Here is a 23,372-nt window from a genome sequence, read left to right as displayed (position 1 = left end):
CCCCCCAAACCCCTTCCCGTCTTGCTCACCGTCCCTCAGAGAGCGGGCACCGTGCTGCCCCACATTGGTCGAGCAGCGAGGCTCATCTGTGCTCCCTTCTAGAACCCTTTCCTGCAAATACCTAATCTGGCCCCTTCTGCGACACTCCCAGACTCTGCCCCCACTCACCCAGTGCCCGATGGGCACATCTGGCCCGCTTGCTCTCCAGGGGCTCTCGGGAACAGTCCAGGACCCTTGGCCTCCAGACCTTGCCTCTGCCCCAGGGCTCAGCTTCCTGCTTCCCTGTCTCCCTTCAGTGTCTGAGCAAGGCTGGGTCGTTGCCTTTGTGCAAGAGCGCCGCCCCCTCATATCACTATTCCGCGGCTCCATGACCACGTGTGTAGCAACTTTTGCATTTGGGAGTCCTTTCCTCCACTGGAAACTTTTAAATTCTGTTTTAGAACTCTATCAGCATAGGGGCGCCTGGGTGGCTCAGTGGGTTAAAGCCTCTGCCTTCGGCTCAGGTCATGGTCCCAGGGTCCTGGGATTGAGCCCCGCACCGAACCCCGCAGCAGGCTCTCTGCTTGGCAGGGACCCTGCTTCCCTCTCTCTCTCCCTCTCTGCCTGCTTGTGATCTCTCTCTCTGTCAAATAAATAAATAAATAAATAAAAGCTTTAGAACTCTATCAATATAAAGATGAATATAATCCATGGCAGATTAATTATTCAATATTCATTATTATTCATATATTAATATTCATATTATTCATAATAATTCATATAATTCATATATTCATTATTCATTTTTTTCCCTTCTGGTTTTGAGGGATATTAAAAGCAAAATGTTTTTGTGGTCTCTAAAAGCACTGGAGATCCAGGTTCTGCGCTCTCTGTGCATGGTAGTAATGTTGGCTCTGCTACCACCTGCTTATCTTCGAGACTTAGAGCAGCAATGCCTCCTCCAAGAAGCCTCCCTGGATTACCTTCCTTTCCTGTCAGATTCCCCTGTACCCCCAGAACACCAGCACATACCCTGGACCCACAGGCTTCTTATTGTGTTGCTGAGGCAAGGGTGTTGGCAGACAAGGGTGCTCAGAGGGGCCAGGAGGAGTCCCCTGGGGGATGTTGATTTGGGTGACTTCGCAGAGAAGAGATTCTGGTGGGCCGGCACAGAAGCTGGGCTGGAAGTGGCAGTGGCAGAGGGAGGTGGTATTGACAGAGACTGAGATTTCAAAGAAAGACCTGACCTCTAGGCGGGGGCAGGCAAGGCCAGCAGACATCACTCCCAGTTCTGGGCGAGGGGCAGGAGCCCGGAGTGGCACACAGCTGCCAAGACCGCCCCATGTGGTCTGTGTCGGCACCAGCAAGGACAGCTGGACGGGGCCATCACATCTCTGGAGCCGGGGGCTTGACTTCCCTCGTTCTGGGCCCCTTGTCCAGCCATTGGGCCCCCAGGGTCCCAGGCAGAACCAGCTGCTCCCTTTCCCCGAATCCTACTCTGCTTCTGGCCAGGATCTCAAAGGTCTACCAGGGAGGGAGGGGTGCAGACAGACACGTGTCTGGCTGCACACGGAGCCGCTGTCTTGACCCTCCAGTGCCCCACCTGGGGACTGAGTCTGGTGGTGGGGGATGGGGGTCTAGTGGCAGTTACAGCCTAGGCCAGGGGGTGCCTATGTTCCTGGTGCCTGCCCGTGCGGACAGGAAGCCCTCAGATCCCTGGGCACCATCGGGCTACCCTGAACAGCACGGGAGGGTTCCAGCGCAGACAACTCAGCCCCCTCCCCCAGTCCAGTGACTGCAGCACCGAGGCCAAGACTAATAAAACACCCACCTCACAGGAGACAGCTTTATCTTGTTGATCGGAAGTCTGCCAGCCCAATTTATGATGGAACATAAGCTCTCCAAATCTGAATTTATGTGCTGTAGTATAACGAGAGGTCAGTGGGATTAAAAGTGGGCTTGTGAGAGGGCCACGGGCAGCTCAGTCCTCAGCGCTGACATAGGAACCTCATGGTCTGAGTCCCTGCACCCAAGGGAGGACAGCCCAGCCCAGCAGCAGCACAGGCAGAGGGAGGGCAGAGGAGAGATCAGCCTGAGAAGGGGAGAAAGGTTGGGAGGCAGGAGGAGCAGACAGAGCGGGGCACGGGGCCTGGGGCTGCTGCTGGCCCGGACCGTCTGTGTGAAGAGGCAGGCGCTGGGGAAGAAGGGTGAAGACAGGCGGGAGGCAGAGGTGTGTGTGCAAGGGACAGGCGAGCTTTCTCTCCCCGCCGAGCCCTGGGCTAGCCCCTGGCCCTGAGAACAGGTCGGGGATGGCTCTGAGGCAGGCTAAAGGACAGAGCCCTGACCCCGGCCCAGGGGACCAGCTCAGTCAGGCCCATCTCCCTGCCCCTCTCCTCGGCACCCTCTGTCTTCAGCCCCCGGTGGAGTCCTGGGTGAGGGGGCGGGCGGGGTGTGCTCTGTCCAGGTGGATGCCCGAGCACCCGTCCAGCATGAGACTGGCTTTCTGAGCTCAGGCTAGGCCCCGACTTGAGAATTTATACAAATAAACGAAATGAAAAGTGCTGGCAGCCCTGATCTGATTATAGAGTCATTCATTCTTTGGTCGTTAATAATTTGTGCAATAAAGGATCATGGCCGCTCGGTGTGAGGAGGCGGCTGTGGCCCAGCCTTCCCTTGGCGCCGCGGCCGCGGGAGCTGGAAACATAAATTATTAGTTTCTTATCGCTCAGCCTGCCATCGCTCATGCTGCCAGGGGCCTGGAAGGAGCCAGCGGCGGTCCCACCACCTGCCTCGGCCTGACTCTCAGCGGCTGTTTGTTGTGGAGACTCCGGGTGAGGACGCTCTTTGCACCCGGCCCCAGCCCCTCCCTGGCAGGACCCTGGACCTCTGGTGCAGGCTTAGGGGCTGCCGCTGGCCCGGAGGCCAATTCTGGAGCTAGGCGAGCTTTCAGCCTTGTTCTCTGAGCCTCAGACCCTCCCCTTCTGCAAGGTGCGGAGGTCGGTCAAGCACTGCAGGCTCCCGGACCGCCGTTTTTGCTCAGAAAGGGCAGTGGTCATTATGAGGAACACAAGAGAGACCCACACACCGCCCCTCACCGTGGCCTAAGCGCCCTGGGCTGGAAGGGAAAGGTCTGTATCTGGGTTCGTGTCCGCTCCTCTGGGCGTGAACGTGCCTTCCTGGGTGGGTGAGCGACCCCCTGTCCCTGAGTGCACACCTGCAGGCGTGGCCCTCACTCCCTGCTCATCTGGTTTTCCTGCGTCCAGCCCTGGGCTCTTGGTCCGGTGGGCAGACATGGGGAGCGTCTAGCTGGTGCTGCTGGAGGTCCCCGGGGCCCAGGCTGCAGCAGGGCAGGGCCTGTTGGGGGACCTGGGAGCCGGTGCTGTGCCCCTCGGGCTGTCCCTCCACCCCGGGCTGGAGCTGCCGAGGTGTGCAGAGGTGGGGGCTGAGGGCAAAGGCTGCAGAGGGGTGCTGCAGCCGAGCGGGGACTGCGGCAATTCCGGTAATTACTGAGATGGGTGCCCTCAGGCAGGGCTCCCAGCCTGTCCACTGGGCTTCCCTGTCTCTACCCACACACTGGGGAGGCCGAGGTAAGGTTGGGAAATTGGGGTGGGGGGCTCCAGACCGCGGAAGCCCTGCATGGAGGATGTGGAAGGAGTCGGGGGGTGGGCACGGCCACCTGCCTCCTGCCGGCCAGCGGTACTGGACCTGCGCTCGGATGCGCCTCCTTGGCTCATCGGCTTGCTTCCTCAGGCTCTCCCCTAAGCCTCCACCCCACCAGTGTGGTGCGACCTGGGGGTGGGGGAGGGCCCGAGGCTGCTTGTGCAGGGCCCTGAGCCTGCCACTTCTCGGCTCCGTGGCCTTGTGGAGTCTCCACCTGTAAAACGGGAAGGAGAATAAGCAAGACGATTAATATGCACCCAGCACCTGCCGTGGGCCAGGCCTCCCAAGTCTGCATGGGGTGGGCGGCAGAGGGCTCAACCAGCCCCCTGCCCGGTCCGGGGCAGAGCCCGACTCCCCCCTCGCTCTGCATCCAAGTAGTCCACCCCTTCCCAGAACTGACTTCTTCTTAGCAGCCCCAGAAGATCCCCACTTAACGCAGTCAGCCTGTCCTCTGGCTTCCTGGACACCCAGAGACAGTTGTAGCCCCTTCAAGCTCCGTGCTCTCACCCTGCCATCCTGTCCTTTCTGGGTCAACATCAAGTGACCGGTTTTCCTTCTCATGGGTCGCATTTTCCTGCTTCCTTGCATGCCTGGTGATTTTTTCATCGGGTGACTAGGATTGTGAACTTTGATGGGTGCTATTTTCAAAAATATTCTTGTACTTTGCTCTGGACATCATGAAGTCATTTGGAAGAAATTTGGTTCCTTCAGGTCTTGCTTTTAGGCTTTGCTGGGAGAACCAGAGCAGCGTTTGGTTTAGGGCTAATTTTGTCCCTTTCTATGGTGGCAAGACCCAACTGGTACTCCGCCCCAGTGAGGTGAGGTCTTCCAGACTGACCACTGGACCAAGCAGGCTCCACAGCCCTGTGTGAGCTTTGGGCAGGACTGGCCGCGACCCTCGCTGTGGCTTTCCGGGCTTCAGGCACGTTCCTCACGCTCTGCAGACCTCTAGGACTCTCCTCTCCTGAGCTCCCTCCTGTGGACTCGCTGCCTTGGCTGCCTAGGCATCCCAGCTCTATGTCTGCCCTTGTGGGGACCCCGGGACCTGCTGGGTCCCCTCCCTGCACCACAGCTGGAAACGCTCAGGAGGTGAGCTGGGGCCTCTCAGGGACTCCCCCTCTTCATCCCCCGGTGCCCAGTGTTTTGAGGGCCATGTTTTCTGTACTTTGTCTGGTGTTTGCATTGTTTCTGGGAGGCAGGTATGTTTGGCTGCTCTGTCTCGTCCAAACATCCGTCCCGTGAGTGTGCCTCCGGTGTGCCCCATCCCTGCTGCAGGCCTTGCATATGGGAGGCTCTGAGCGAGCTTGGACTGCTTACGTGATCCAGCCCCATGGCCCACGCAACCTGCAGCACAACAGACCCTTGGCCCCATCACTTGCTGACCCATCACAGCCTGGGAAAGTCTGGGTCATCCTGAACCCCAGCCCAGGGCAGAGGCGTCAGAAAGGATTCCGTGGTCAGGGGCTTGAAAGGCACAGCTCCCTGAAGCCCTCCCAGCCCAGTACCCACTGGTCACGTCCACCTCTAGGACCTTTCAGCCAATCGTAGTTTTGCTGTGGGGACCAGGAGGACAGGGAAAGAGGAAAGAGGCCACAGCCCATGAACCGCAGAAGGGCACCTCTGCCTGGAGCAGCACGAGCTGGGAGTGGGGGCGAAGTCCACTGCGGGGAGACCCTGACGGGCTGCGGACCGGGGGTCCATCCCTCAGCTGGGAGGGCTTCCAGCACCAGTGCCCTAGGGTGCTGCCACTAGGGAAGGAAATTCAATCTTGGAAAGTCCCTGGGAGTGGAGAGAAGCTTTAAAGATGCCGGCTTTGTTTTATTGCCTGGAAGTGGCTACTCTGTAGACAGTGTGGACAGTGGCCTCGGTCATGAACACACACGCTGACACCCGGGGAGCTTAGAGGCCAGTGTTTCTCCTGAGAGGTGACCTCTGTGCCCACAAGGCACTGTTTTCAAAGGCAGTGACTATGGGAAGCTCAATGCCCAAGGAGCACAGACACCACAGACCCTCTGCCGGGCATTGTCCTCCCAAGCTTGAGCTGTCTGTCCGACGAGACCCCTCCTTCTTGTCCTGCTCTTGCTCCCCTGAGTGTGGCCTTGTGGGCAGCCCTCACAGGGTCCCGCTATTTCCCCAATGGCCTGTCCCATACTGTCCAGAATGTTCAAGCTGTCATTTCTCAACTCATGAACTCCGTCGCCCCGCTGTCTGCAAGGTGAACACACACTGGTTTTCTCAATCAGCTCGAAGTCTGTCTCTGTGCCAGGCACAAAAGTGAACGGTTCTCACAGCCCTTTCTTCCTGGTGTGGGGGTCGGGAAAGGAAGCAGGCTGGACCACCCACATCCCAGAACAGCACTTTGACACCAGTACCCTCGGGCCAGTTCCACTCACCCTTCCACGCCAGTCTCAAACGCTGCTCCCTCTTTGAAGCTTCCTGGGTCTCTGTGCTCCGAATGAGCCCATCGTCCCTCGAACTCCTGAGCATACTTCCTGCATTTCCAGCACTCTGGCTCTGGATCGGACTTGCACAGGAATCTGCTATTTCTACCTGAACACTGTGAGCCCCCGAGGGGTCTCCCCTCTGCTCCAGGGGCTAGCCAGCGCTCAGGAGGCCTTGCAAGCCGGTGTCATAATGAGGTGGCTGTTCATAAGCATCCTCTCAAGTGCTCTTAGACAAACCTGTGTGATAGGTGCCCTTTCTGCCTTTTACAGACAGCTGGTAGGTGACAGAGTAGCTTTGGGGTCTGGTCCTCTGGACTTCTGTGCTTTAGCAAAGGAGCCCACAGCTGCTCTGGGCCAAGCCCTGCCCCTGAGCTCATCATTTTGATTATTAATTAACCCTTTTGTTATCAGCTAAGGAGTTCTCATGGATTCCTGGGCTGCAAGCAGAAGAAAGCAGGGGACCCGGAAGGATCCAGAGGAGACGCTGGATATCATTCTGGTGCCTGGGGTTGTGAGTTGCCTGACCTCTGGATACCTCCAAGTCCAGAGGCTCCAGTTAGTATGGGCAAGGGATCCTCTGACTTCTGAAGCTGCTGGAGGTGCGTCCCTGCAGCGACAAGTCAGGGGTCACCCTGCCTCCGTGCTCAGGAGCCACCTGCTTCCTCCTTCCAGCACCAGCCAAAGCTCATAGACACCCAGCCCCTCCTTCTTTCCACCCCAGCACCCCATTCCTCGGCTCACCACAGTTCTCTGATCCCTCCAGCCCCTTCCTCTGGGGATGCGGCCTCTTCTCTCTACAGCCTTGCCTGGACTCTGCGGTCCAACTGCTTCAGGGCTCGGCCCCCACCCCCGTCCACCATCATCCCTCTGCAGGGCAGACAGGCTGGCTCAGCACACACAAACACCGAATCACATACACGTCTTTGTACCGAGAGTACACATTAGGGTACACAAATCTACTAACTTGGTCCTCGCCAGGCTGCGTGCTAACAGAGACAATTCACCTGCGTTTCCCTTGCCTGAGCCCAGAAACCCTGAATGGGGCACCCCCACCCCCACTCTGTGTGGTTGCCTCCAGACTGATTTCATTTATCACTGGCTGAGGATGAGTAATTTTATCGTGAAGCACAGTTCAGGGTGATAGATGAGGGACAGGTGATCGCCTCGCTGCCTCCTCCCCTTGGAGAGGGGGCTGGAGGGAGAGTCTCGCCCTTTTATAGAGGGAGAGCAGCCTTGGAGGGGGTGAGGAGGGAGGAGCCAACACAGGGTGGCTGGCAGAGGGGGCGAGGGTCAGGGAGGCAGAGGATGAAGCCTAGGTCCAGGCTCCTCATGAGGAAAAGGGGGCAAGGCCCAAGTAAGGAAGTGCAGATGTCCTTCCCCCAAATCTTGCTCAGGGCTGAGGCCCACAGGGTTCTCCTGGGGGTGGTGCAGGCACGTGGCTGCAGTGTCCAGAGGAAGTGGAGAAAACTTGTCCATAATCTCTTCCTCATTTTAGTCTTAACCTTGTCTTCTATTTGCACTGAAATTCTCCGAATTGATATCCTTTCCAACAGTGTCCGTCTCACCAGCACAAGCATACCTACACTTTTAAAAACAACAACCGCGACTATGAACACTTGTCACACACATTTAGAGCCTCCAGTTTTGGATTTTCTGGAGCCTCTTCCATCTCCCGTTAGGATTCTAGCTTGAATGGCTGCCAGTGGTGGTGGGGGAGCCTGCCGGCCTGCTCCCCACAGCAAGGTCTCTGGCCGTGGTGGGGGTGGATGAGGGCTCCCCAGGAGGGTGCTGGCAGGCGCCGTGTGCCCAGGGAACAAGTCCACCCCTATTTGTATGGCATGAGAAGCTCCTGGAGGCCGGGGTTGGGGGGCGGTGTGGGGAGAGGCAGGGGGAAAAGCATCCAGACCTGGCTTTTTCCTTGGAGCGATCAGCCCACGGGCCCGCTCCTACGCCCAGCTTCGTGGGACCTGGCAGATTGCCCCATGCCTAGACGTCAGGACAAACCGATTCAGCCCTACCGGAGTCGGAGGGGAGGAGCCCCTACATTGGCTGGCTGGTGGCACCCTTCCCAGTGGCGCGTTGGAGCGCGCTGACAACCTCGCTGTCGCCGCGGTTGACAAGCTCCAAGAAAGACAGTCCCCGCCGCCCCGCAGCGGGGCGGGAGACTTGGGCGGAGGGAGGGGGCTGGCGCTGGAGCAGAGCTGTCCCCAGGCAGCCGGGCAGCGCGTCCCCGGAGGCCGCCGGCGGCGCAGCGGAGGCGCCAGGCGCGTCCGGGAAGTCTGGGCGGCCGCCCGCCCGCAGCTGCCCCCGGGTCCTGCGGCCGAGCCAATCGCGACGACTCGCCGGCGGCGGCAGCTCCCCCTTCCAACCCCCAACCCGGCGCGCGGCGGCTTAACCCTTCCCGTTCCGTCCCCCTCCGGGTCGGGCTGTGGGCCAGGGGACTGGCAGCTCGGGTCCGGGTGATTCAGGCTGAGGGCTCGGCGCGGAGCTGCCGTGGGGGAGGGCCCGAGTCTGGCCTTCGGAGCTCCGAGTGTCCCTGGGGCCTGATGACGCTGCCCAGACAGAGATCTGGTGGGCAGCCTCAGCAAGCCGCAGGTACAGGACCAGCCCAGCTGGGTCCTCCGGCCCTATCTGTGGTCAGTGCCATCCGCCCGGTCACTAAGGAGACCACCTCTCATTCCCTGGTCCCATACACGCCCCTACCCCATCCCTCCAGGTTCTCTGCAGCCATGTCTGCTCTCCTGTCCTTGCTCCCAACATCACAGGGACAGCAGGAATGACATAGCAATAACGATGACTATTTTTCCTAGTATTATTAGTGCGGTAGGCACGGTGGTGTTCCTTTGAACCATGAAGCCAACAATCACTGTGTTGCCCAGGTTCTGGATAAGGAAACAGAGGTCCAGAGAGGCTAAGAGCTTGGCCAAAGTCACAGTGGAGGAAACGGAACAGGATCCTGTCTCCTGCTCAGGACTGATGTCCCCTTCGGTCCCCTTCGCGCGCCTTCCTCCCTCTCTCCCCTCCCTCCCTCCGCACTGCTGTGCGGGTCCACCACAATTCCTTGACCCTTTCATCAGTTGTTGGGTACTTGGGTTGTCTCCATATTTAGGCCATTGAGAGTAGTGAACATTTGTGTATGTATTTGAGTACCAGTTCTCGGGTTTTCTGGGGGGTTTATGCCAGGAGTGCAATTGCTGGGTCACATGGCAATTCTCTGTTTAACTTTTTGAGGAACCACTAGATTGTTCTGGCTGCACCGTTTTACATTCTCACCAGCACTTGTTTTTCTTTCTTTCTTCTTGCTCGTCCCTGAGCAAGTGGGTGACTTGCTCAGGGACATTCAGCTTCTTACCAGGGAAAATTTTGCTGATTCCAAAGATGCCTTTTCTTCTGTTCCCTGCTGTCCCTCTAAGTCTTAGGAATTAGGCTGGTCCCTGGATGAGTTCAAGTGGCTAATGTACACCATGGCAAGAGAACTCCAACCCAGAAATGGGGGCTCAGATTCCATGTCAGAACCGAATTTCTAGAGGCAGATACCTTCTGGAACATGAGCCCCTTCTTGTGAATTTGAGGCCTAGAACAGGACCAGAATTTTGGGAACGTGGCCATTGCTATAATGCCCCCGCGCACGCCCCCAGCTTCCTGTCTGCTCACCTTCATTTCCACATGTTTATTGTGCGGGAAATCCAGGAGGGCTGGAAGGCATTTCAAGGAGGGGCAGCGCCCCCTCGTGGTTGCGCTGTGTTCCTTCCCGGAGGACCCACATCAGTGTCCACCCTGGGAAAGCAGGACCACGGATGGGGACCCAAACCCTCTCAGGGACAGTAGGGAAGTGCCTGTGGTATCTAGGGACAGGACACAGGCGTGAGGAGGGCGGGAGCGGGCAGCCCCTCAGCCATCTGGGCACCGGAGGAGGAAAGCCAGGTGTGAGCAGGCACATGGGCCCAGCACCCCCCGAGCCCCGGGGGCCCTGGTTTCTTGGGCGTTGGGAAGGCCTAGCGGGTGGCTCTGGAGCCTTACCCAACTCCAGGAACAGGGGCCTCTTTGGACCTCACAGGTTTGAGGGTGGGAAGGGGTTTCCACAGTCATTTTTCAAGGCTCTGTCTCTAGAGAAGTAGTGGCCCAGTGTAGGCCCTACACCCTGCTGCTGCTCTTCCTGGGGCTGCCGAGAAGAGTCTGATGACACGGCAGATGAGGCTGTGAGGGGTAGAAGGCCTTTTTTCCAATCACAAAACTGTAAGACCAGGGTCTGGGGCCACTGGCACTTGCACCATCCTGTAAGGCTGGCACGGTGTTCATCCATGAGCACGGGTGGCTTTGTGTGATCCAGTTACTCTCCTGGCGTGGAAGGACACTGCACTGACAGAGGTACTCGGGCTACAGGTGCTTCGTCCAGAGCCGCATCTGTCTCGTAATTCCAGGTCCTTCTAGCCCAGATCCAAGCTCTTTCTTGGGCTTGGTCACTGGGGATGCTGTCTGTGGCTTGCTGGTGCGCCCTCCAGTGTCACTTCTTTCCTCACCAGCAGGGGAGAGGGCTTGCAATATCCCTCTCTGGCTTGGACACTCTCCCATCTCCCCATGCACAAGCCTCATATTCAACCTGGTCTTTGGCATTTAGAACATTTTAGAAATATCTTTCTTTCTTTCTAAAGATTTTATTTTTATTTATGAGACACACACACACACACACAGGGGGAGGGAAAGAGAGCGGAGGACGGAGCAGAAGGAGAGGGACAAGCAGACCCATACTGAGCTGGGAACCTGATGTGGGGCTTGATCTCACAACCCTGAGATCATGACCTGAGCCAAAACTAAAAGTTGGACGCTTAACTGACTGAGCCACCCAGGTGCCCCTAGAGCTATATGTGGGAGTGGGGAGAACAGTCTAGAGGAGGGAGATGAACATATGGCGGCAGAAGTGCATAGATGTGGGGTGTCCCTTTATTCTCAGCTCCTAAGGGCCCAGTGTGGATAGATGCTAGGGGCAGCTCAGAGGCAGGACTTAGAGTAGAGCGTGAAGGAAGATGAGAGCCTGGGAAAGCCTCTAAACTGCCCTAGTATCCCCCTCATGGTGCCATGCTCTGCGTAATGGCAGAAGTGAAAGAGCATCACTTCTGAGATGAAGTTATGAAAATATTTTGGCAAGCAGAAAGGATGAACACAGTGAGAACCTCAAAAAAGACAGAAACTGTCAAATAGAAGTCTGGAAGTGAACAATAACTGAAAAATACACTAGAGAGGTTCAATGACAGACTGGATGAAACAGAAGAAAGGGTCAGTGAATTTAAAACAGGGCAGTGGTGGGGCACCTGGGTGGCTCAGTTGATTAAGTATCCAACTCTTGATTTTGGTTCGGACCATGATCTCAGGGTCATGAGATGAGTCCCACATTGGGCTTGGGATGGGCATGGAGTCTGCTTAAGATTCTCTCCCCTCCCTCTGTCCCTACCCCTCCCTCTCCTAGGAAAATTAAAAAAAGACAGGGCAGTGGAACTCACCCAATCAGAGAAGCAAAGGAAAAATTAGTGCAGGAAAAAAAAGTAAAGATAGCTTGAGGGACTTCAAGGACAATATCAAGTACACTAACATACATGTTATATGGCTCCTAGAAGAGAGAGAGAGAGACAAAGCAACAGGAAATTTATCTGGAGTAATGCCTGAAAACGTCCCTAACCTGAGGAAGGAAACAGACATTCTGATCCAGGAAGCAAACGGACTTCTAAGGAGATGAACTCAAAGACATCATCACCAGGACACGTTATGACAGGAGAGAACAGTAAAAGCATCAAGAGAAAAACAACTTGTTATATATAAAGGAACCCCCACAAGAGTATTAGCAGATTTTTCAGCAGAATCTTGCCAGACCTGCAGAGAGTGGCATGATATATTTAAAGTACTAAAGGGGTGCCTGGTTGGCTGAGTTGGTGAAACATGCGACTCTTGATCTTGGGGTTTTGAGTTCAAACCCCATATTGGGCATAGAGGTTACTTAAAAATTTTTTAAAACATTACTTAAAAAAAAAAAAGTGCTGAAAAAAAAAAAAACTTCCAACCCAGAATACTCTACCTGGAAAAGTTATCACTCAGAATTGAAGGAGAGATACAGAGTTTCCCAGACAAGCAAAAACTAAAGGAGTTCATTACCATTAGATTGACCTTACAGGAACCATTATAGGGAGTTCCTGAAGCGCAAAAGAAAGTATGTTAAGTATGAACAAGAAAACATATGAAAGTATAAATCTCACTGGAAAAGTAGAGTAAAGATAGTGGATTATTTACTTATAAGACAAAAGTGATTAAAACAGCTGTAACTGCAACAATTAGTTAAGGGACACAGAAGATAAAAAGATGTAAAATGTGACATCAAAAACATAAACTCTGTATGTGGGAGACTTAAAATGTAGAGATTTATTTTTTTAAAAGATTTCTGTAGGGGTGCCTGGGTGGCTCAGTTGGTGGCTCAGGTCTTTGGCTCAGGTCATGATCCTGGAGTCCTGGGATCGAGTCCTGCACTGGGCTCCCAGCTCTGTGGGGAGTCTGCTCCTCCCTCTGACCTTCTCCCCTCTCATGCTCTCTCTCTCAAATGAATAAATAAAATCTTTTTTTTTTTTAAAGATTTTATTTATTTATTTGACAGAGATCACAAGTAGGCAGAGAGGCAGGCAGAGAGAGAGGAGGAAGCAGGCTCCCTGCGGAGCAGAGAACCCGATGCGGGGCTCGATCCCAGGACCCTAGGATCATGACCTGAGCCGAAGGCAGAGGCTTTAACCCACTGAGTCACCCAGGTTCCCTGAATAAATAAAATCTTAAAAAAAAAATAAAAGATTTATGTATTGGGGCACCTAGGTGGCTTGGTTGGTTAAGTGTCTGCCTTCAGCTGAAGTCATGATCCTGGGGTCCTGGGACTGAGCCCTGCATTGAGATCCCTGCTCAGTGGGGAGCCTGCTTTTCCCTCTGCTGCTCCCCTGCTTATACTCTTTCATGATCACTCTTTCAAATAAATAAAATATAAGAAAAAAATGATTTACGTATTTATTTTAGAGAGAGAGAGAGAGAGAGAGAGACAGAAAGAGAGAGATTGAGAGAGAGAGAGAGAGAGAGAGGGAAGAGGTCCAGAGGGAGAGACTCTTTCTAGCAGATTCCCTACTGAGCACAGAGCCTGACTTGTGGCTTGATCCCATGACCCATGAGGTCAATGCCTGAGCCGAAACCAAGACTCAGATGCTTAACTGACTGAGTCACACAGGTGCCCCTAAAAATGTAGAACTTTAGAATGCATTCAAACTTAAGTTATTATCAAGTTAAAAAAGACTGTTAAAATATAAGCTATTATATGTAAGCCTCATGGTGATGACAACCCAGAAACCTATAGTAGGTTCACAAAAGATAAAGAGAAATGAATCTAAGCATAGCACTAATGAAATTCATCAGACGACAAAGGAAGAGAGCAAGAGAACAAAGGAACAGAGAGAAACTACAAAAACAGCCAAAAAACAATTCATAAATTGGAAATAAGACACACCTATCAAATAATTACTTTACATATAAATGGACTAAATTCTCCAATCAAAAGACATAACATGGGGCACCTGGGTGGCTCAGTGGGTTAAGCCGCTGCCTTCGGCTCGGGTCATGATCTCAGGGTCCTGGGATTGAGTCCCGCATCGGGCTCTCTGCTCAGCAGGGAGCCTGCTTCCTCCTCTCTCTCTCTGCCTGCCTCTCTGCCTACTTGTGATCTCTCTCTGTCAAATAAATAGATAAAATCTTTAAAAAAAAGACATAACATGACTAAATGTATAAAAAACAAGACCCATCTATATGCTGCCTACAAGACTCACTTTAGATATAAGGACACACACAGACACACACACTCTGAAGGTGAAGGGATGGACGGGGGGTTCCATGCAAATGGTACCCAAAAGAAAGCTGGGCTAGCTACACTTAGAGCAGACAAAACAGACTTTTTTTAAAAAAAGATTTTATTTATTTATTTGACAGAGATCACAAGTAGGCAGAGAGGCAAGCAGAGAGAGAGAGAGAGAGAGAGAGAGAGAGGAGGAAGCAGGCTTCCAGCTGAGCAGAGAGCCTGATGTGGGGTTCGATCCCAGGACCCTGAGATCATAACCTGAGCTGAAGGCAGAGGCTTTAACCCACTGAGCCACCCAGGTGCCCCAGAATTTTCTTTTTTTTTTAAGATTTTATTTATTTGAGGGAGAGAGAGAGAATGAGAATGAAAGGAGGAATAGAGGGAGAGGGACAAGCAGACTCTGTGATGAACATAGATGCAAAAATCCCAAACAAAATGTTAGCAGACTGAATCCAGTAATCCTTATATAATCAAGGATTATATACCACGAGCAAGCAGGATTTATTCCAGGGATGATAGATGGCTCAATATTCACAAATCAATCAATTGATATATTAACAAAATGAAGGATAAAAATTATATGATCATCCTAATAGATACAGAAAAAGCATTTGACAAATTTCAACATGCATTTAAGATTAAAAAAAAAAAAAGCTCTCAACAAAGTGGGTGTAGAGGGAACATACGTCAACATAATGAAGGCCATATATGACAAGCCCACAGCTAACATCACACTCAACAATGAAAAGCTGAAAGCTTTTCCTCTAAGATCATGAACAAGACAAGAATGCTCATTCTCACCACTTTTATTCAACATAGTATTGGAAGTCCTATACAGAACAATTAGGCAGTAAAAACAAATAAAAGCATCCAAATTGGAAAGAAGAAGTAAAACTGTCACTATCTGCAGATGACACATTATATATAGAAAACCCACTAAAAAACTGTTATAACTAATAATGAATTCAGCTAAGATGCAGGATATAAAATCAATGTGAAAAATCTGTTGCGTTTCTGTACATTAATAATGAAGTATCAGAAAGAGAAACTGAAAACAATCCCATTTACAATTCTATCAAAAAGAATAAAATACAAAAAGAATTAAATATCTAGGAATAAATTTAACCAAGGAGGTGAAAGATCTGTACTTTGAAAACTGTAAAAACACTGATTAAAGATATTGATGATGACACAAACAAATGGAAAGACAATTTCATGCTCAGGGAAATGGTTTTGGATTTGAAGGTGAAAACTCTAAGACAGTAATGAAAGAAATAGAAGAAGATGTAAATAAATGGAGAGATATGCTGTGCTTATGGACTGGAAGAGTTAATATTGTTTTTTTTTTTTAAAGATTTTATTTATTTATTTGATAGAGAGAAAGAGAGAGAGCGCTGTCAAGCATGAATGGGGGAAGGGACAGAGGGAGAGGGAGAAGCAGGCTCCCCACTGAGCAGGGAGCTGGACACGGGGGTCCATCGCAGGAACCTGAGATCATGATCTGAGCTGAAGGCAGACACTTAACTGACTGAGCCACTCAGGTGCCCCAAGAGTTAGTATTGTTAAAATGTCCATACTACCCAAGGCAATCTACAGATTCATGCAATTCCTATCAAAATACCAGTGATATTTTCCCACAGAAATAGAGCAAACAACACTAAAGTTTGTATGGGACCAAAAAAGACCCTAGATAGCCAAAGCAATCTTGAGATAGAAAAACCTGGAGGAATCATGCTCCCTGATCTCAAACTATAGTGCAGAACTATAGTAACCAAAACAGTATGATACTGGAATGAAAATAGCCTCATAGATCAATAGAGGAGAACAGAGAGCCCAGAATTAAATCGATGCATATATGCTCAATTAATTTACTATGAAGGAGACAAGAATATACAATGGGGAAAGGACAGTCTCTGCAATAAATGGTATTGGGAAAACTGGACAGCTACATGCAAAGAATGAACCTGGACCACTTTCTTCCACCATACAAAGAAATTAACTAAGTATGGATTAAAGACTTGAATGTAAGACCTGATACCATTAAGAAAGAAGAAACTATAGACAGAAAGCTCCTTCACTTTGGTGTTGGTGATGATTTTTAAAATTTGATGACAGAAGCAAAGGGATCAAAGACAACAATAAATAAGCTGGACAACTCCTGCACAGCAAAGGAAACCAACAGCAAAATGAACAGACAACCTACAGAGTCAGAGAGAATATTTACAAATCATATATCTGATAAGGGGTTAATATACAAAATATATGAAGAACTCATGCAAATCAATAGCAAACACAAACAATCAGTGAAAAAAAACGGGAGAGGATCTGAACATATTTTTCCAAAGAAGACATACAGATGGCCAACAGATACATGAAAAGATGCTCAACATCATTCATCATCAGGGAAGTGCAAATCAAAATGAAATATGACCTCATACATGACAAGTCTCGACTAGAATGTAGAGAAAGGAGAACCTTGGTACAGTGTTGTGAGAATCCAAAATGGTGCAACTGACTGTGGAAAAAAGTACGGAGGTTCCTCAAAAAGTTAAAAATAGAAATACAACATGATCCAGAAATTCTACTTCTGGGTATTCCTCCAAAGAAAGTAGAAACACGAATTTGAAAAAATATACGCACCCCCCCATGTTCATTGCAACATTATTTACAAGAGTCAAGACATGAAAACAACCTCAGACAGAAAAATGGATAAGAAGGATGTGGGATATTACACACACACACACACACACACACACACACACTATTGTGGCTATTACTCAGCCACAGAAACAGATGAAGTCTTGCCATGTGCAACAACATGGATGGGCCTTGAGGGAATTATGCCAAGTGAAGTAAGCCCAACAAAGAAAGACAAACACTGTATGATCTCACTTATATTTGATATCTAAAAACAAAAACAAAACAAAAAACTCCTGAGCTCATAGATACAGAGAACAGATTAGTGTGGTTGCCAGAGGTGGAGGGTGGGGGAGGCGAAATGAGCGCAGAGTGTCAAAAGGCACAAATCTGCAGTTATAAAAAAAGTAAGTCATGGGGATGTAATATACAGCGTGTATCAGCTATAGCTAATAAGACAGTATTGGATATTTGACAGAGTCGATTTAAGAGAGTAGATCTTAAAAGCTCTCATCACAAGAAAAAATTGTAACTATATATGGTGACAGGTGTTAACTAGAGTTGTGGTGATCATTTCACAAAACACACAAATATCAAATCATTACATTGTATGCCTGAAACTAAAATAGTGTTTTATGTCAACTATGCCTCAGTTTAAAAAAAAAAAGGCTTCCACCTTGGCCTCATGCTGACCCTGAGCAAGCTGGTTACCATGTTGGGAGGCAACCCCATGAAGAGGCCCATGTGACAAGGGACCAGACCTGACCACAACCACGAGACTGAGCTTGGAAGGTAAGTTCTTCAGGTCAAGCCTTCAGATGAGACCTTAACCCTGACCCATGGCTTGACAGAAAGAGGGCCTGGGAGGTGGGATGATTTGGGTTGTAAGGTCAGGAAGGCTTTGTGAGGAAGTGACGTTTGAGTTCAAGTTTGATGATGAAGAGTCAGCCATTCGAAGGTGGAAGGAGGTTGGCATGTTTCAGGGACAGAGAAAGTTGGTACGGCTAGAGCAGAGAGAGCGAGAGAGAGACGGCGGGGGGAGCATTTCACTGGACCCGGTGAGGGGGGATGGGCTTGAGTAGGGAAGGTGCAAGTGCACAGTGTGGCTTGAAACTGCTCCTTGGGGCCCAAGAACACCCCCAGGTTCAAGGATTTGCTGGAAGCCCTCACAGACTGAGAGGAGCTGCTATGCTCACAGTTACAGTTTATTACGGGGAGAGGATGTGCACTAAAAGTGTCCATTCTGTTTCTGTGGGGCACCCAAGCAGAGGTTTGAGTGGGCAGTTTGAATATGTATGTTTGGAGTTTAGAACATGAGTCTGGTGTATAGATGCATATTTGGGGGGTGGGTATGAGCAAACTGAAGCCACAAGTGGTTGAAGCCATACGTGCACTCTCCGGTGGTGTGTGTGTGTGTGTGTGTGTGTGTGTGTTTTCAAAGCTCTGAAGGTAGCCAGGAAACTTTTCCCTGTGTGGGCAGTGGCCCCTGGGCAGAGGAGGGAAGCCAGAGGGACATTGGGAAGATCTGACAAGGATTGTGTAGTCAGCAAAGGTTGGGACCCTTGCCCAGAAGTCAGGGAGGAGGATTGTCTGGGAGTGGCTGCATGAAGGCTGCTAATCACCCCACCAGACCCTGACTACAGTGATGAGAGGTACGAGAGGTGAGGGAATGGAAGCCACTTGTCCAGAAGAGGGATGCATAAAGCAGGCTGCAGGCATTCGACTCTCCCAATCCTGGATACAATAGCCACCAGAAGAAGTCAGTTATACTGAAATACTGAAGGTAGAGATAAGATTGTCCTTATGGAGGAAGTAAGCAGGCAGGGGGTCTACACCAGCTGAGGCCCACCCACTGCAAGCTCTCAGATGTCCCTGGGGCTCCTCTCTAATTCACATTTCCATCAGTGTCTTGACAGCGTGGCAGGCCTGATGGCTGCCTCGGCTCTTCTGATCAGGGACAGAGTCACGAGGGGCTTACATCCCCTAGAACCGATGTCCCCTGCTTGTGCCCAGACCTCTCAAAGCTTCCACAAAGTAGCTCCTCCGAGACTATTGCATGCTGTGTAAATGCCAGGCCACTCTCCCACTGTTTCTACGTCTCCTCTCTGCTCTCCCTAGGCTCCCCTGCCACCAAACTCACCTTTCCTCCTTTGGAAAAAATTACATTCCCTTCCTTATCCAGGTGAAGTGTTTAAACTGCAACCGTGCCCCCAAAGCCACTGTGGTGCCCAGTCTATGGGGCCATGCTCATGGCTGAGGCCTCATCTCCGACACTGCACTGCGGAGGTGGGAATGCCCAAAGCCAGCCACGTTCCCAGATGTCCCAGCCATGTCCTCAGCCGTCCCAGCTGTGGCATGCCCCACGGCCATGGTACCCTCTTCACCTGGGCTCTTCCTTACCTGTGCTTTTTCTCAGCTTGCCTGAGCCACGCTGTATCTGCTTGTGTCCGAGCAGTTAGCACCCTGGTGTCCTCTTGCCCGGACGTAGTCTGGTGGGAGCGTTACACTCTCCTTCCACTTTCAACCCCTCCTCCTTCCCTGTCTCTCAATGACTCACTTCCAGGAGGGCTGTTGGGAAGAAAATGAGAGGGGGCCTTAGGAGCTTTGACCTGGGGTGTGTTGGGGGCCCAGGGGAGGAGAAGGGGGCTTGGGACTCAGGGGCATTAGAAAGGAGTGGCTTTACCTGGTTTCTGTTGAAAACAGATGAGGTACCCCTGCTCATCTGCTGGGGCCGGCAGGATATCAGTCTGCTTTTCCAGAGAGTGGACGCTACAGCCTCACCAAATCATGGCCGTACTTCTTCTACCGGGGTGGGGGACTGTGGCCAGAGGGTCACACCCCACGTGGGTCTTGTCTCTTGCTCCCTCCTTTCTCTCCAAGTTAGAGCCCCTTGCTTTTCAACGAGTGTCCCATGTGCCGATGGACTTGACAGGCAGAGGTGGACCTGTGGGCAAATGCGGTAGGACTTCTGCAGACGAGTCCGTGGAGGGGTGCTCCTCAGGACACAGTGCTGCACGGCCCACATGGTGGCGTTTTACTGACCCCTCCCCCACTGGCCTTCCTGAAGCTCCATCTCCAGCTGCATTTCTGGAGGCTGGAGACACCCAGGGTTGGCCTGTTCCAAAAGGAGCTGCCCCACCAACCGTGATCAGCCTCTCTGCAGGGGCCACTTGTCCTCCTACCTCTCCTCCCCTACAGGCAGGACTGCCGTCTAGACAGCGTCCCTGCTGAACCTGCTTGAGACGGGGACTTGGGAGTCTCACAGTGGGGCTGGAGACTCTCCACTGCTCTGAGGCCCAAAGGTTAAACTGACTCTCTTGGTTAGCCAGTGTTCACTGTCTAATGGCTTGGGCTGCCACAAGCAAACACTGGGGTGTTTGAATAGCTGGGTGACTTGAATAACAGAAATGGACTCCTAGCCTCTAGAACTGTGAGAAAATAATTTGTTTTGAAGCCACGTTATCTGCAGTATCTGTGATGGCACCGGCCAGATGAAAACAAGGAGTGACACTAAGTCACCCATAAAAACCTAGAGCCCGCCACATGCGATGCTGTGGTCTGAAAACCAGCTGTGCCTTTCAAAGGGGGAGCCCTGACTGATTTCCCAGACTCAGGTGAGAAGGGGTCACCACTGACTGGCTCCCAGGAACTCACTCCTCTCCCCTCGGGGCGGCCCACTCACTTCTACTGAAGTGCAGGAGAGTGCGGTAGTGCAGGTGGGCAAGCAGCTCACCAGGCCCAGGCAGCCTCCATCAGCTCGGATGAGACCCTGAGGGTGAGCACAAGGCCTGTCTGCAGGAGCTCCCGAGGCCTCGCCCAGCTGCAGCTTAGGACTCCGGGCCAGGGAAACCCCCAGTGCTCCTCCTGTCTGCTCCCCACGGCACCCCAGCTATCAAGTCACTTTCTTGGGGCTGCTGGTTAACCAGGTATTACAGCCACCCCAAGACCCTGCTCCTCAAGGATGGAACGCAGAATGCTCCGTGCCCAGCGCACATGGGCAGTCCCTCAGCCCAGGGGAGCATGCAAAGACTGAGCTCTCCCCCCAGCCACAGGAGAACACCTCCACACTGACATTCTTAGTCAATAAAATTACCTGCCCAGCCACAGCACTGCTAAGGGTCACGCATGCTGACCCCGTCACGACCTCGCACACAGACACGTTCTTATATATGGCCGAACATACGTGGTATCTCTTCGCACACATACAGGTAACCCTTCTCCCGCCCAGACACCCTTGCCCCATAACACTCAGTCCACACGGACCCTACCCCACCCACAGGTTACACACACAGTATATACTGCTCCCCCACATGTGCCCGTGCCCCCATCACCCTAACCCTAACCCTCTCATCCCTAAGCCTAGCCTCTAACCCTAACACTAACCCCTAACCTCTAACCCCCAGCCCCACCCCAACCTCTAACCCCTAAGCCCTACCCCTACCCGTCCTCGGTTGCCTGTGCAGACTCCCCTTTCACATAGACTCTTCCCCACACACTTGGAGGGAAGAAAGGGGTTTTCCAAGTGCAGCTCTTCCCTGGGACCCTTTCCAGAGACTCTGGGCTTGCAAGAGTGGACAGTGCTCTTTGTAGGCCCAGGTACGGTTGGCCATGGCAGTTTGGGGTAATTTCTTTTCATAGGAAAATGTTCCGAGCCCCTCCCTGCTCTGCCCAGAAGACTTGGGGACCTTGTTTGTCCTGCCACAAAGGCAGCAACTAATTGGGCACACAGCTCAGGAACCTGAGGCCAACACTTGTCCCTGTTCCCCTTCCTGACCTCCAGATGTGGCCTCTGAGGCCTTGGTCGTGAGGCAGAGACTCACGTGGTGTCCTTTGAAAAGGCATCTGACACAGAAGAGAGGGCAGGTGAGGTCAAGCCACGGAGACTGCGAATCTGGGCCGCGGGAGGGCCTGGAGGAGCCTTTTAGCCCTTCGTTATGAAAATGAACATTTAAAAATGAACCAGCTCTCCTGGTCAGCAGTTCTCTACATTCAAAAGTCAATGTTTAGACTACCAGTGTGATTTTAACGAGAGCAGCTACTACAAGAAAGAAGAACGAACCTCCTTCAGTCGGGCTCCCCCCGAGTCCCCCAGAGCCCCGACGGTAAGGTCGTCACCGACCACCGCAGGGCAAACGGCACACAAACCGCAGAGCCGGCACCTTCTTGGTCACTGCTTCACATTGGGTGTCCAGGACGCCACCGGCTCCGGGTTTTCCTCCCGTCTCCCTGGTCCTGGCTTCTCCGTGTCTTTTCCTCATTCTTCTTCCTCCTGCGGAGGAGAACCTCTCCGCCGTCCACCCTGACTGCGCTGATCCCCGGAGTTGGACACGCGCCGCCGGCTCCCCACCGGCCTCCCCCGCGCGCCCCCACGCACGGACCATGCCTGCGCGCCCCGCTCTCCGCGCACACCCCGCCCGCCTCTCCTCCACATCCGCCTCCCGCTGCCTGCGTGAGCCGCGGCTCTGCACCCAGGGCTTTCTCTGGCCACCGGACTGCGCCTGTCCAAGTGCCAGAATCCGTGCCCTGGGAACCGCCTCCTCACAGAGAGGGGAGCGGGTCACCCTCCGTGCCCGGGTGCCAGTCGGAGGCCTTTTACCAGCTCCCTGAGGTCCCCGAAAGGACTGAGTCCAGTTGCCCTCGCTGATGACCTGCCTGCCCACCTCTCGCCCAGGATCCTCCGCCCAAAGGAACGACTTGCTTCCAAGTACAGCCTGAAACCCATTCTGAACCCTCGGTTCCCACACCGGGTCTGTTCCACACCTCCGCGGCCCGGGACCGAGCCTGCCCGAGGCCGACTTCAGGCCTTCCCGCTAACTGCTCCCTTTCCCGGCACCCTACACCCCTCGGTCGGAAACCGACCCCGCTGTGTCCCCCTGGGCCCCTCCGTGGGAATCCGACCCCGCTGTGTCCCCCTGGGCCCCTCGGTCGGAACCCGACTCCGCTGTGTCCCCCTGGGCCCCTCTGCTTTGGCCCCAGCCGCAGCGCGTCCTTGACTCGTCCGCCCGCGGGTCACCTCGGGGTCTCTCGGCGCCTCTGTCTTCGTAGCCGCGCCCGCCTCTCCGCCCGCCCCCTCCCCTCCTCCCCCGGCGGCCGAGAGGGGCCCGCCCCTGCCCCGCCCCCGTCCCCGCCAAGCCCCCGTCCCCGCCCCGCCCCGTCCCCGCCCCCGCCCCCGCGAGGACCGCCCCCTGCCCGCCTTCTGGTCTCTTTGGCGTCGGTCACTCCGCCTCCGCGCAGGGCCGGCTTCGGGAGGGCGGGCTCCCCTCTGTCTTCAGGGCGAGCAGAGCAGGCGAGCAGGGAGCCCGGGGACTATCTGTGGGCCGCCTCTCCCGCAGCCCGCGGCCCTCCACCATCCCGGGGACCAGCTCTGCAAGCTGGGGGGACCCACCCGAGGAGGAGAAGCCGCTTCTTTTGTCCCAGGAGTCGCTCGGACCTGCTGGCCCCCGGACTACAAATCCCAGAACACGTAGCGCCTCCTGCGTCGAGCAAGTCCTTTCCGAGGCTGCGCCGAGCCTTCTGGGAGTTGTAGTCAGTGCCGCTCCGCCTTCTTTGCACAGCGTTGGGGAGCCAAGTCGGGCTCCCACTTGTTGGCTGTTTGGCTTTTGTCAGCAGGGTACCCGCTGGCGAAACACATTTCCGCCTTCTTCGCCTGGCGGGGGAGGGGGGGGAGCGTGTCTTTGGATTCCCTCCCTCTCAGGGTGGGCCGGGCGCCCTTGGCAGGGGCCTCATTCTCTGTGCGCCTTCAGCTGTGGGGCGTTTACGTGAGGTGCCCATGACGCGTCGCCCAC

At 53.3% G+C, this 23,372-nt stretch overlaps 1 long non-coding RNA gene across 2 annotated transcripts; it reads right to left on the bottom strand.

Moving 5' to 3' along the window:
- Positions 1-646: 646 nt before the first annotated feature.
- Positions 647-22,655, bottom strand: LOC309857655. 2 transcript variants are annotated; one of them, XR_014307836.1, is made up of 3 exons: positions 19,271-22,655; positions 18,988-19,155; positions 647-3,853 (listed from the first exon to the last, which is right to left on the bottom strand). It is a non-coding gene; the product is annotated as an uncharacterized lncRNA (long non-coding RNA). The 2 variants fall into 2 exon arrangements; XR_014307837.1 differs by lacking the exon at positions 647-3,853 and having other exon boundaries at positions 18,862-19,155; positions 19,271-19,531; positions 20,270-22,655.
- Positions 22,656-23,372: the final 717 nt, after the last annotated feature.

This window comes from Mustela nivalis (assembly GCF_964662115.1).
Source record: "Mustela nivalis genome assembly, contig: HAP1_SCAFFOLD_1032, whole genome shotgun sequence".
Taxonomy (NCBI): Eukaryota; Metazoa; Chordata; class Mammalia; order Carnivora; family Mustelidae; genus Mustela; species Mustela nivalis.
The sequence above is the reverse complement of the archived record's forward strand: the minus strand, read 5'-3'. Positions and strand labels throughout refer to the sequence as shown.